This window comes from Lathyrus oleraceus, chromosome 5 (assembly GCF_024323335.1).
Source record: "Lathyrus oleraceus cultivar Zhongwan6 chromosome 5, CAAS_Psat_ZW6_1.0, whole genome shotgun sequence".
NCBI classification, from domain to species: Eukaryota; Viridiplantae; Streptophyta; class Magnoliopsida; order Fabales; family Fabaceae; genus Lathyrus; species Lathyrus oleraceus.
This window is the reverse complement of record NC_066583.1, coordinates 113,496,137-113,507,881: the sequence shown is the minus strand read 5'-3', so window position 1 is coordinate 113,507,881 and position 11,745 is coordinate 113,496,137. Positions and strand designations below refer to the sequence as shown.

General features: G+C 36.2%; 1 pseudogene; it reads right to left on the bottom strand.

Annotated features, from left to right (window-relative positions):
* Positions 1 to 8,698: 8,698 nt before the first annotated feature.
* On the bottom strand, positions 8,699 to 8,798 carry LOC127089684 (uncharacterized; annotated as a pseudogene).
* Between the last annotated feature and the right edge of the window lie 2,947 nt (positions 8,799 to 11,745).

The following is an 11,745-nucleotide window of genomic DNA, read 5'->3' as shown; positions in this document are numbered from 1 at the left end:
AGGAGGTGTGTATAAATTATCAGAATATTCAGATTCTTCATGTCCCTTATTAACATGTACCTTGTTGCCACTAGAACATTCACCTAAGTCAGGGAATAAAACCTTGGTCCAGTAAAAGTCCTCTTCTAATTCTACACTAATCCTCATCACTAAACTCACTTACAACATAATCCCCATTAACACTCATTTCACCACCATCTTCAACATTATCATCACCAACCACATTATCTTCAACATTATCATCACCAACCACATTACCATCATCTTCAACATTATCATCACCAACCATATTATCTTCAACATTATCATCATCTTCAACATCTTGACCATCAACTTTAACATGATCAAGACCATTCATTTCTTCAGCAACATTCTTAAAACCAATACATTGCATTTCATCATCATCAATGGTAGTACCTAACTCACTATTATCTACAATCTTAGGAATTTCTACATTGTGCTCCACATAAACATCTATAACCTCATACGATATGACATCTTTGGCAAATATCAACACATCATTATCATTATTCAAGGGTCTAAGACCACGAGAAAAATGAACCTAGGATTCCAATACCACATACACCTTATGTTGTTATTACCCTCATTTTTAATCAGCCTCTCCAAATCCATGTATGCCATGAAATCCACATCCCACTTCCTATTCATCTCAGATACACATCCATCAACATGCCACATTACAGGTTCAAGAACTAGTATACCCCTATGGTGTATTCTTAACCTAACCTTATGACCCTGAGAAGGCCTGCAAATTGGTCGAAAAAATGGAATAAATTAACATGCAATGTGGTCCCAACAAGTAACATTAAACAAAAATGGTGGACCACTTGTTCGACAAAGACAAACATTTGGGCCCACATGTTTAACTAAAAATGGAGGACCACTGCATAACAACGACAATGATGGTGACAAGAAAACATACCTTAAACAAAACTTTACTTTATCGCTCCTTTCGAAGTTTCCGTTGCTCATCTTCCCCTGCTTTTCCGTAAATGATTTGGGATTCAGATTTTGGGTTCTTCGCGTGCTTCACAAAAATGTTGAATGAAGGTAGAATTATTTGGGATTTGGGATTAAGGTTCTTCACATGATTTTTAGAAATTTGATTTAGGATTTGGGATTAGGGTTCTCCCCTTTCGTTTTCAGAAATGTGGAATGAGGTAACTTGATTTTGGATTGAGTTTTGACTAATTATTTATTAATGGAATGCAAAATGTGTGTTTTTAATTTTAAAATGGGAGATAAGCATTTTAATTAAATAATATGAAAAAATATGTCCTGCGCCGATAATGGCTTGCCACGTAATTAATGAGACTGCCAACGATGACAAAATGAAGGGGGATTATGTAAATCCAAAGTGATACAAAATTTAGGGACCAAAAAGCTAATTTATTTTTTGGGGGACTAAAACTTAACTTTTTCCATAGTACGGGGTGTCGGAGACAAAAAATACATTTAAGCCAAAAAACAAAATAAATAAAATAAAAAATAAAAATGGAAGTTAATGCCAATGGTGCCAATGGTGTTAATGCTCCACTCTCCTCGTCATTGATGCCACATAAGATGTCGCCGCTGCCGTTAACATTAAGGAAGTTCCTAAAAAGCAGCCACCACATGTTTCGAGCAATTTCGCGACTTCTTTCTTGTTTTCTGGCGAAGAAAGAGGAGAAGGAGTCAGATGATTATTTTTGTCAATTTGAGAATTTCAATTTTGATTGTTTCTTATACCTGATTGTTATGACTCTTGCAGAAGCTACTGCATATGAAGATGCACCACCTCAAGAAACTACTCTTGCGGAAGCTGTTGCACGTGAAGATGCACCACCTAAAAAGGTAAATTGTTTCAAGTTTGATTATATCAATTTGCTGAATTGTTTTAGACGTTGACTTTAAATCTCCCTTTGTATTAGTGTCAGATTTAAAGTCAAAGTCTAAAATAATTCAGCAAATAAATATAATCAAATTTGAAACAATTTACCTAATTTCTTTCTTGAGGTGGTGCATCTTCACATGCATCGATTTATGTAAGAGTAGTTTCTTAAGGTGGTGCATCTTCATATGCAACAACTTCTACGAGAGTAATAATAATCAGGTATAAGAAATAATCAAAATTGAAATTCTCAAAGACAAAAACAATCACCCGACTCCTTCTTCTTCTCTTTCTTTGCCAAAAAAAAAGAAGTCGCGAAAAACGATTGCTCGAAACATGTGACAATTGATTTTTAGGAACTTCCTTAATGTTAACGACAACGACGACATCTTCTGCGGCAACAAGTAAATGATAGGGAGAGTGAAGCATTAACACCATTGATACCTATGATTTAGGGGTGTGATAAGAAGAGGGAGAGAGTTGTGTGTTTCTAAAAAAGGAGGGAGAGATTTTTTTTGATTTATTAGGGGTATTTTCCCTTTATCTTTATTTTTTCTTTTATTTAATTAATTTTTTTAAAATATCGGTATTGGGAGTGGCAGATGTGTGTTGTTATCCCGTTATTTCTCTATGTACATAAATGAGCTAATTTTGACTTACTATTGAATTTTGACTTTATTTATATTATTCTTTTTCTTTTATGTTTCTCAATACTATATTTATTTACTTTTTATTATTATTATTATCATTATTATTGCTTATTAAGTACCTCTTTAACACTAATACAAAATAAGTTTCTGATTATTGCAAATTGCAAATTGCTCATTGATAACATGAAATTATATCACATTTTAGGACTTAATTCAATTAGATTATATTATCATTTACTTTAATTTATCTCATTTTATCAGATATTATGCGGTATTTCCTTTCTATTTATGTCAGGTATCCATTTTGAAGCAAAAGTGAAAAAGGGAAGAAAAGGAGGTGTAAAAAGGAATAAAAAGGAAACAAATAACAAAGACCAAGCCCAGCCCAAAGAAAGCGCACGTTGTACCTGTGACGGGCGTCACAAAGGTTGTGACGAGCGTCACACTAAGCACACTCCTGTGACGAGCGTCACACATGGTGTGACGGACGTCACACCATTCCCCTATATTTTTGGCACTAGGAACTCAACTGACCACGTTGAAAGCTATTTCCACGCTTGACCCTCGGAACGAAAAGACCGCGCATATGGAAACCCTTGGAAAGCCGTTACACAAGTAGCAGTATAAATAGCAGCTAATTGGGAAAGCTCTGGGTTCGGAGATTTTCCACGCCTTTTGCCGTTTTCGCATTTTTTTCTTCCAGCAGTTTAGGCTTATATTTTTATAGTATTACTTTGCAGAATTTTTATTGTTTTACCTTTTTGCAATTCTATTTTCTTTTCTAGCATTCAATTAATTCTTTTCGCACAATAGTTTCTACACCGGAAACTATTGTGCAACTTTTACCGGATCTAACCTTACGTTAGAATCTAGTTTTTTTTTATTTTTCCTTGGTTTAAGTTATTGTTTAATTGAAGAATCCGAGAACAAATCCTACCGGCTTGTGGTGGAGTGTTCAAGACTATTGTTTAACGCATTCAGGTTCTTTAATCATTATTTAATGCTTTGTTTTATTAATTATTTATATTATCTGCCTGGGATGAGTCTGTTTATGCATGATATGTATTTTTGTTTGTTTAGCATGTCTGGCTAATTCGCCTAGATATCGGTATGTAAAGTAAGCGGAATAAGGGATCAAGACTAAGTCGGTCTAATTAAACTTAAAATTAAAATCAATCTTTTTACGGTCTCAATTTACAGGTTTAATAACAAGATTTTTTACAAAAGTAAAAGACATAAAGAAGTTAAAATCAATAGAGCGAGAGTTTGAGGTTTTAACTGGACAGTGTAAATTAGGCATTAATTCTAGATCAGGGCGAGAGCAAGTTTTAGAGTTAATTAAATTCTGACCTTTTCCAAAAAGTATTCTTAAAGATTGAATGTGAGGACGAGAGTTAAGCATTCGGGTTTAATTGTATAACCTAAGTCAACAGAGCGAGAGTTTGAGATAAGGGTGTTTAAAACGGTCAGTGTTTTCCTAAAAAGAGTTTCTGCAACTTTATTGCTTTCAAAAAGTGGTTTTTGACTTAATTATAAGTGACAGCTACATTAACATAAAATCATGGTTTATTCAACAGAGCGAGAGTTTGAGATAAAACCTTTAATCAATAAAGTTAACTGAAACGATTTATTTTAAAACCAAGAAACCGACAAAGAATTGATTCCCTAATTACGACGAACTACATACCGATATCCGATTTATTAATATTTAATCTAGATCTTAGTTTAGTTTTTAGCTTCGCCCCCAAACAATCAACCATTATTCACCTTAGCTTTACGTAGTAACCTTAGATAACGGTATATCGATTCATAAGTCCCTGTGGGATCGATATCTTTTAAAACTACGCGATAGAACTGTGCACTTGCAGTTTGTACCCCAATTTCGACTCATAAAGTCGCGATCACTCATCCCAGAGTTTTATTGTCTGATAGATAATCTTGGTGCTCATTTATAACCATGAAAATTTGTTGTGAACATGTGCATATGTTGGAGGAAGTTGAGCAGAAATTCCTAAGAGTAAAATGCTTAGTGTAAGTATACATGTTGCAAAGCTCATTTATAATTTTGATTGTTTATATTTGTTTTGTATTTAAAGGTTATAAGCTGGACCAGTTGTGTTCAATAGCCAGTAACATATGTATTGAATATTTGCATTGTTCTTCCTATGTGTATGTGTTTGTACATCTATATCTACCAGTCTCTCTGTGTAGCTGTCCAGATTAAATATCCAATCTGAAGGCTGTCTGATTTATTTTGTTTTCCTGTATGGTCAATTTACAGAAACATCACCTAAGCAACCGGATAAAAGTGCCCTCACAGTTCTGGATGATTTTCTTTCTGCCATCAATGTTCATAAATGTTTAGACGATCTCAAGTATCCACAAATAATAATTTTACATATAATCTAGACTTTGAAGACAATATTCAAAGTAATTTATGTGAATTGTGCATTTATTACGGTGGTTTGCCTATTTTGAAGGAAGTCAATTTTTCAACTAGAATGTAATTGATCAGTGCATTTTGATGCACATTCTTCTATAATTGTACTTGGGTATTTATCTAATTTATTTTGCTTATTTTAATATTTTATTATGTTTTTAGATTTAAGTTCATGGTTGCCTTTAATCTATTTTTGTTTGCTATTTTCAGTTTTAGCGGTTATTTAATACCTGTCCACTGTTCGAATCATAACTTGAGCTACGGGATGCCGTTTTGCAAGTTCTGACATGCGTTGGAAAGCTAAGAGAAAGAGCTACAACTTTTATGTTGAAGTCAAAAGCTGTTTCGGAGTGCATACATCTCAATTAATTCGTTTAAGTTTCGTACTTTAGGAAATATTTTCTTTTGGGCCATTTGTTGGACCGAATTTAGGTTTTCCGGCCCAATTTGAATTATTTGTGAAACCCTTATTTTGTTTAAAAGGATATCCGCGGTACTGTAGCAAATACACATTATTCATAATAACATTTTTGCTTTTGTGCGATCATGAAGAGAAACTAATCTTCTAGAGTCAATCTGCTGTAATCGAATTTCCAACGCTTTGAGGTTTTTATTCTATCAATTTAATTTCGTTTTCTTTCAATTCTATTCTATGAAATTGCATTTGCTTAATCTGTATTTTGTGGAATGATTTTGATTAAATTCGTATGATTGCATTCCTAACTATTAATCGCCGTTTTCGTCGCATTGTCGTTAAATTGCGTTTGTAAATCGTGTTTGCTTAATTCACGATTGTATTTATCCGTTTGCTTAATTCGGAATATAGGAATATAAATCTGTCATATATCTATTGCGCTTGTCAATCGAAATTTAATCGAATAAAGATCGAAGTCGCTTAGGGAATTGAATGGTAAAAATCAATGATTAGCCGGAAACCGGAAATAGTAGATTGACTTATTTTATAATCGCTAATTTTAATCATTTTTTTTTAAATCACTTTTCATAATCACTTATTCTAAATCGAATCGAAACCCCCATATTTTGTTTTCATACTTGGTTAATTTGTCAAGAGTCCTTGCGATACGATACTCGAGGTGTCGCTTTCCGTTTACTATATATTATTACTCGTTTTTGATCCGTGTGCGACAGCAGATCAAATTGGCGCCGTTGTCGGGGACTCTTGTAGATATTAACCATTATTATAGGTTTAGGTGTTATGTTTTAGCATTTTTTTGCCCTAACTTTCTTGTGTTTTGGTCTTTTTGCGTTTTAAGATTAAAAAAATCTGTTTTTTTAGAAAATTGTCTCAAATTATTCCGATTTTTTGTCGATTAACTAGGAAAAAATCAAGGATCAAAAGCCTCTATTTAGGGACTAAATAATGGAAGTTATCCTAAAAATCCGAAATTCTTTATTTTCCTATTTTTTATGAATTTTTTTATGTTTTGATAGTTTCATAAAATTCCGAAAAAATTCTCAAAAATTTTAATTGACGTTATTAGATTAATTTTTGTGTTTTTGTATTTTTCCCCCTTTTATTTTAATAGTTTTTTACGTATTTCAATTGTTTGTTCTTAATAGGGACATTGTCGGTATTTTCCTATTTGCTACTGCATTGCTGAATTAGTTATGTGTTTTCTCATTCTTTGTTGATTTTTTTCTATTGAGTTTAATATGTCTGACCAAAGAACTCTGAGAGAACTTGCTGCTCCTGATATCAATTACAATGGTTTATGTATTGAATATGTTGATGTTACTGTTCCTTTTGAGTTGAAATCTGGTTTAATACACTTGTTGCCAAGGTTTAGTGGTCTTGCAGGTGAGGATCCGCATAAGCATCTTAAGGAATTTCAGGTTGTTTGCTCTACACCATTGAGACCTGAAGGAATCACCGAAGATCACATCAAGCTGAGAGCCTTCCCGTTTTCACTACAGGGTGTTGCAAAGGATTGGTTATATTATCTTGAGTCGAATTCTGTCACGACTTGGAATGATTTGAAGAGAGTCTTCCTAGAGAGATACTTTCCTACCTCTAGGGCTGCATCAATCCGAAAAGATATATGTGGTATTAGACAGGGAAATAAGTCATTGGCTGAGTATTGAGAGAGATTCAAACAATTAGTATTCAACTGCCCTCAACATCAAATTACCGAACAACTGCTTATTCAGTATTTCTATGAGGGATTGTTACCAATGGATAAAAACATTCTTGATGTTGCTAGTGGTGGAGCACTTGTTGATAAAACTCCAGTTGCTGCTAAAGCCCTAATTGAGAACATGTCACTTAACTCCCAACAATTCACAACCAGAAATAATTATATGGTCCAAACAAAAGGTGTGAATGACATTCAAGTTTCCTCTTCCAACAAGGCTTTAGAAACCAGAATTGAAAAGCTTACTTCTTTAGTGAAACAAATGGCAGTGATTAAACCTCAAACAGTAAAGTTGTGTGGTATTTGTACTTCTACTGAACATCCAACTGACACATGTTCTATTCTTCAAGATGATTCGGTCACTCAGTTGCCTCAAGCATATGCAGCTAACTTTTTCAACCAAAGCAACAATCAGAGAGGGTACAACATTCCTGACTTGTCCACCAACAAATATCATCCCAATTGGAAGAACCATCCAAACCTTCGATATTGAAACCAACAGTCCACCCAACAACAATTAGTCATACCCCTGCCACAACCACATACCACTCCCTAAGTCTCCACCTCTACACCTTCCGGACCTTCATTGGAGGATCTTGTCAAACAAATGGCTGTTAACAATCTCCAATTTTAGCAATGAACAGATTCCAGTATTCAGACTTTGCAGACAGAGATTGGACATCTTTCCACTTCGATGAATGCCATGCAGCAAGCCCGAGGTCCAAACCAACTTCCTGCTCAAACAGTTGTGAATCCAAAAGGCCCTAATGCTAATGTGAGTGCAATTTCCTTGAGATCCGAGAAGGTAACAAAACCAGCCCCAGGAAAAAATAAAAAAATTCTTGAGGTAACACCTGAACCTTTACTATTTTATTATGTTTTTAGATTTAAGTTCATGGTTGCCTTTAATCTATTTTCGTTTGCTATTTTCAGTTTTAGCGGTTATTTGATACCTATCCACTGTTCGGATCATAACTTGAGTTACGGGATGCTGTTTTCCAAGTTCTGACATGCGTTGGAAAGCTAAGAGAAAGATCTACAACTTTTATGTTGAATTCAAAAGCTGATTTGGAGCTATATCTCCGAGTCTTACGACGAATTCGGGAATATCGTGCTGCAAACAATCTCCCTCCTATAGAACTTCCTGATTTCAAAAACCTTTTTCCTTCGATAACCGAGATGGCAGAACCAGCTCGTGCTCTTAGAGATTACGCCGCTCCATCGCAAGATGAGCCGCATTCAAGTATTGCTCCGCCCGCAATCGAAGCAAACAACTTCGAACTTAAACCTTCGCTGTTGCAGGCAGTGCAACAGAACCAATTCTCTGGAAATCCTACCGAGGATCCAAACCTACATTTATCCGTATTTGTCCAATACGCTGATACTGTTAAAGCTAATGGTGTCACTTCAGAGGCAATTCGACTTCGTCTTTTTCCTTTCTCATTAAGAGATAGCGCTAGAAGATGGCTTCAATCTCTCCCTTCCAACTCAGTCACCACATGGAACGAGTTGAAGAAAGTTTTTCTTGCCCGATACTTTCCGCCAAGCAAAACAGCTATGTTAAGAGCCCAGATAAACGGATTTAAACAAAAAGACAACGAGTCTCTTTTCGAAGCATGGGAAAGATACAAAGACATGATGAGACTTTGCTCACACCATGGTTTGGAAGACTGGTTAGTAATTCACACATTTTATAATGGTCTCTTATACAACACAAGGTTAACAATAGACGCCGCTGCAGGTGGTGCATTAATGAACAAACCTTATGCTGATGCTTACCAGCTTATCGAGAGCATGGCCCAAAACCACTATCAGTGGGGAACCGAACGAACAACGGTGGAAAAACCTCAAACGAAAACTGGCATGTACGAGATAAGTAACCTTGATCACGTTAACGCAAAAGTGGATGCTTTGGTCCAGAAAATTGAAAGTTTAAACGTATCACCTCCAGCCGCCGTGGTTGCTATAACTCAGAATTGCGAGGTCTGTGGAATCCAAGGCCACACTCCTACGGACTGTCAACTCTTGACAGGAATCCAAGCAGAACAAGTAAACTATGCTCAAGGAAGCCCCTATTCGAACACCTATAACTCAAATTGGAAGAACCATCCAAATTTTTCATATAAGAGCAATAACGCTTTGTACGCGCCTGGACAGTCTCCAAATCAAGCCCCAGCTATACCTCCGGGATATCAGAAACCGAACCCATCCATGCCTAATAATAACGTCCCTAGGAAATCCAACTTGGAAATCATGATGGAAAACTTTATAGCTTCCCAACAACAAACCAATAAAGATTTCTTAAACCAGAATGTACACACTGGCGAACAACTTAAACAACTAGCAAGAAAAGTAGATGCCTTGGCTACCCATAACAAAATGCTGGAAACACAAATATCACAAGTAGCTCAACAACAAGCACCTACTGCTGCCCCAACTGGTACATTCCCTGGACAGCCCCAACCTAACCCGAGAAGCCACGCTCATGCAATTATATTAAGGAGTGGAACGGAAGTGGAAGGACCGTCTGATCCAAGGATAGAAAACCAAAACCCTAAGAAATCAACTGAGGAAAGTGAACCTAAGGAAAAGGAAGAGAGTAATAAGGAAACCCTAGAAAAGAAGGAACCTTATGTACCTCCACCACCTTACAAACCACCTATACCTTACCCTCAAAGGCTTGTTAAAACCAAAGATGCGGGCCAATTTAGAAAATTTGTTGATCTCCTTAAACAATTAAACGTTACAATTCCGTTCACCGAAGCTATTACGCAGATGCCCTCATATGCTAAATTCTTAAAAGAAATCCTTTCTAATAAGAGGAAACTTGAGGATAGCGAAACCGTTACACTCCCTGCCGAATGTAGCGCTATAATCCAAAACATGCCCCCTAAACTCAAGGATCCAGGTAGTTTCTCTATACCCTGTCACATAGGAAAATTTGTCATCGACAAAGCCCTATGCGATTTAGGAGCCGGAATTAGCGTGATGCTTTTATCCATATGTAAGAAACTGGAAATGGGAGAATTAAGACCAACCAAAATGTCTGTGCAACTAGCAGATCGTTCCATCAAGTATCCTGTAGGAATCCTTGAAAACGTTCCCGTACGCATAGGTCAATTCTACATTCCCACTGATTTTACAATTATGGACATTAGAGAAGATGATATTACACCCATTATACTGGGAAGACCATTCTTAGCAACTGCCGGTGCAATCATAGACGTAAAACGAGGACGACTCACCTTCGAAGTAGGTGAAGAGAAAATTGAATTCATTCTTTCCCAATTCTTGAAAGCACCTGCAATAGAAGATACATGTTACTTCATGGATATCATCGATGAATGCATAAAAGAAGCAGAGTTAGAAGAAGACAAATCATCTGACTGCCTTGTAGAAGACAGATCTAACCAATGTTTAGCAATAACACCGGATCCTACGCAATGTCTTAACAAACCAACCCCTGATCTGAAAACACTTCCCAAAATCTGAGATATGAATTCCTAGACTTAGAACTTGAACGACCTGTGATAGTTAATGCAGACCTAGGAAGACTCGAAACAGAAAAACTCCTACATATCTTAAGGAAGTACCCAACCGCACTAGGGTACCACATCACCGATCTTAAAGGAATAAGTCCTTCTATTTGTATGCACCGCATCATGTTAGAAGAAGACTGTAAAACCTCTAGGGAACACCAGAGAAGACTAAATCCGATCCTGAGTGAGGTAGTAAAGAAGGAAATAACCAAGTTATTGGAAGCAGGTATTATATATCCTATATCTGATAGCAAATGGGTTAGTCCTGTGCACGTTGTACCAAAGAAAGGAGGCATAACCGTTATTGAAAACGAAAAAGGGAAACTATAACTAAACGAATCGAATCAGGATGGAGAATGTGCATTGATTATAGGAAACTAAACAAAGCAACCCGAAAAGATCATTTCCCTTTACCATTCATTGACCAAATGTTAGAACGATTAGCAAAACATTCACATTTCTGTTATCTAGACGGTTATTCAGGCTTCTTTCAAATACCAATTCACCCTGATGACCAAGAAAAGACAACGTTCACATGCCCTTTTGGTACCTTCGCTTATAGACGAATGCCGTTTGGTCTGTGTAATGCCCCTGCAACCTTTCAAAGATGCATGATGGCAATTTTCGCCGACTTTCTCGAAAACATCATGGAAGTATTTATGGATGACTTTTCTGTATACGGACAAAGTTTCGAAGAATGCCTTGAAAACCTGGAAAGAGTTCTTGAGCGATGTGTAAAAGTAAACTTAGTACTTAATTGGGAAAAGTGCCACTTTATGGTACAAGAAGGAATTGTCTTAGCACACATCATCTCGAACAGAGGAATTGAAGTAGATAAGGCCAAAATAGAGGTAATCGAAAATCTTCAACCCCCAAGAACCGTGAGAGAAGTACGAAGCTTTTTAGGACACGCCGGTTTTTACCGACGATTCATCAAAGACTTCTCTAAGATAACTAAACCTTTAACCGGACTATTGATGAAAGATGCCAAATTCATATTCGACGATAACTGTTTAAAAGCATTTCAAACGCTTAAGCAAGCATTGATCTCCGCACCCATAATGCAGACACC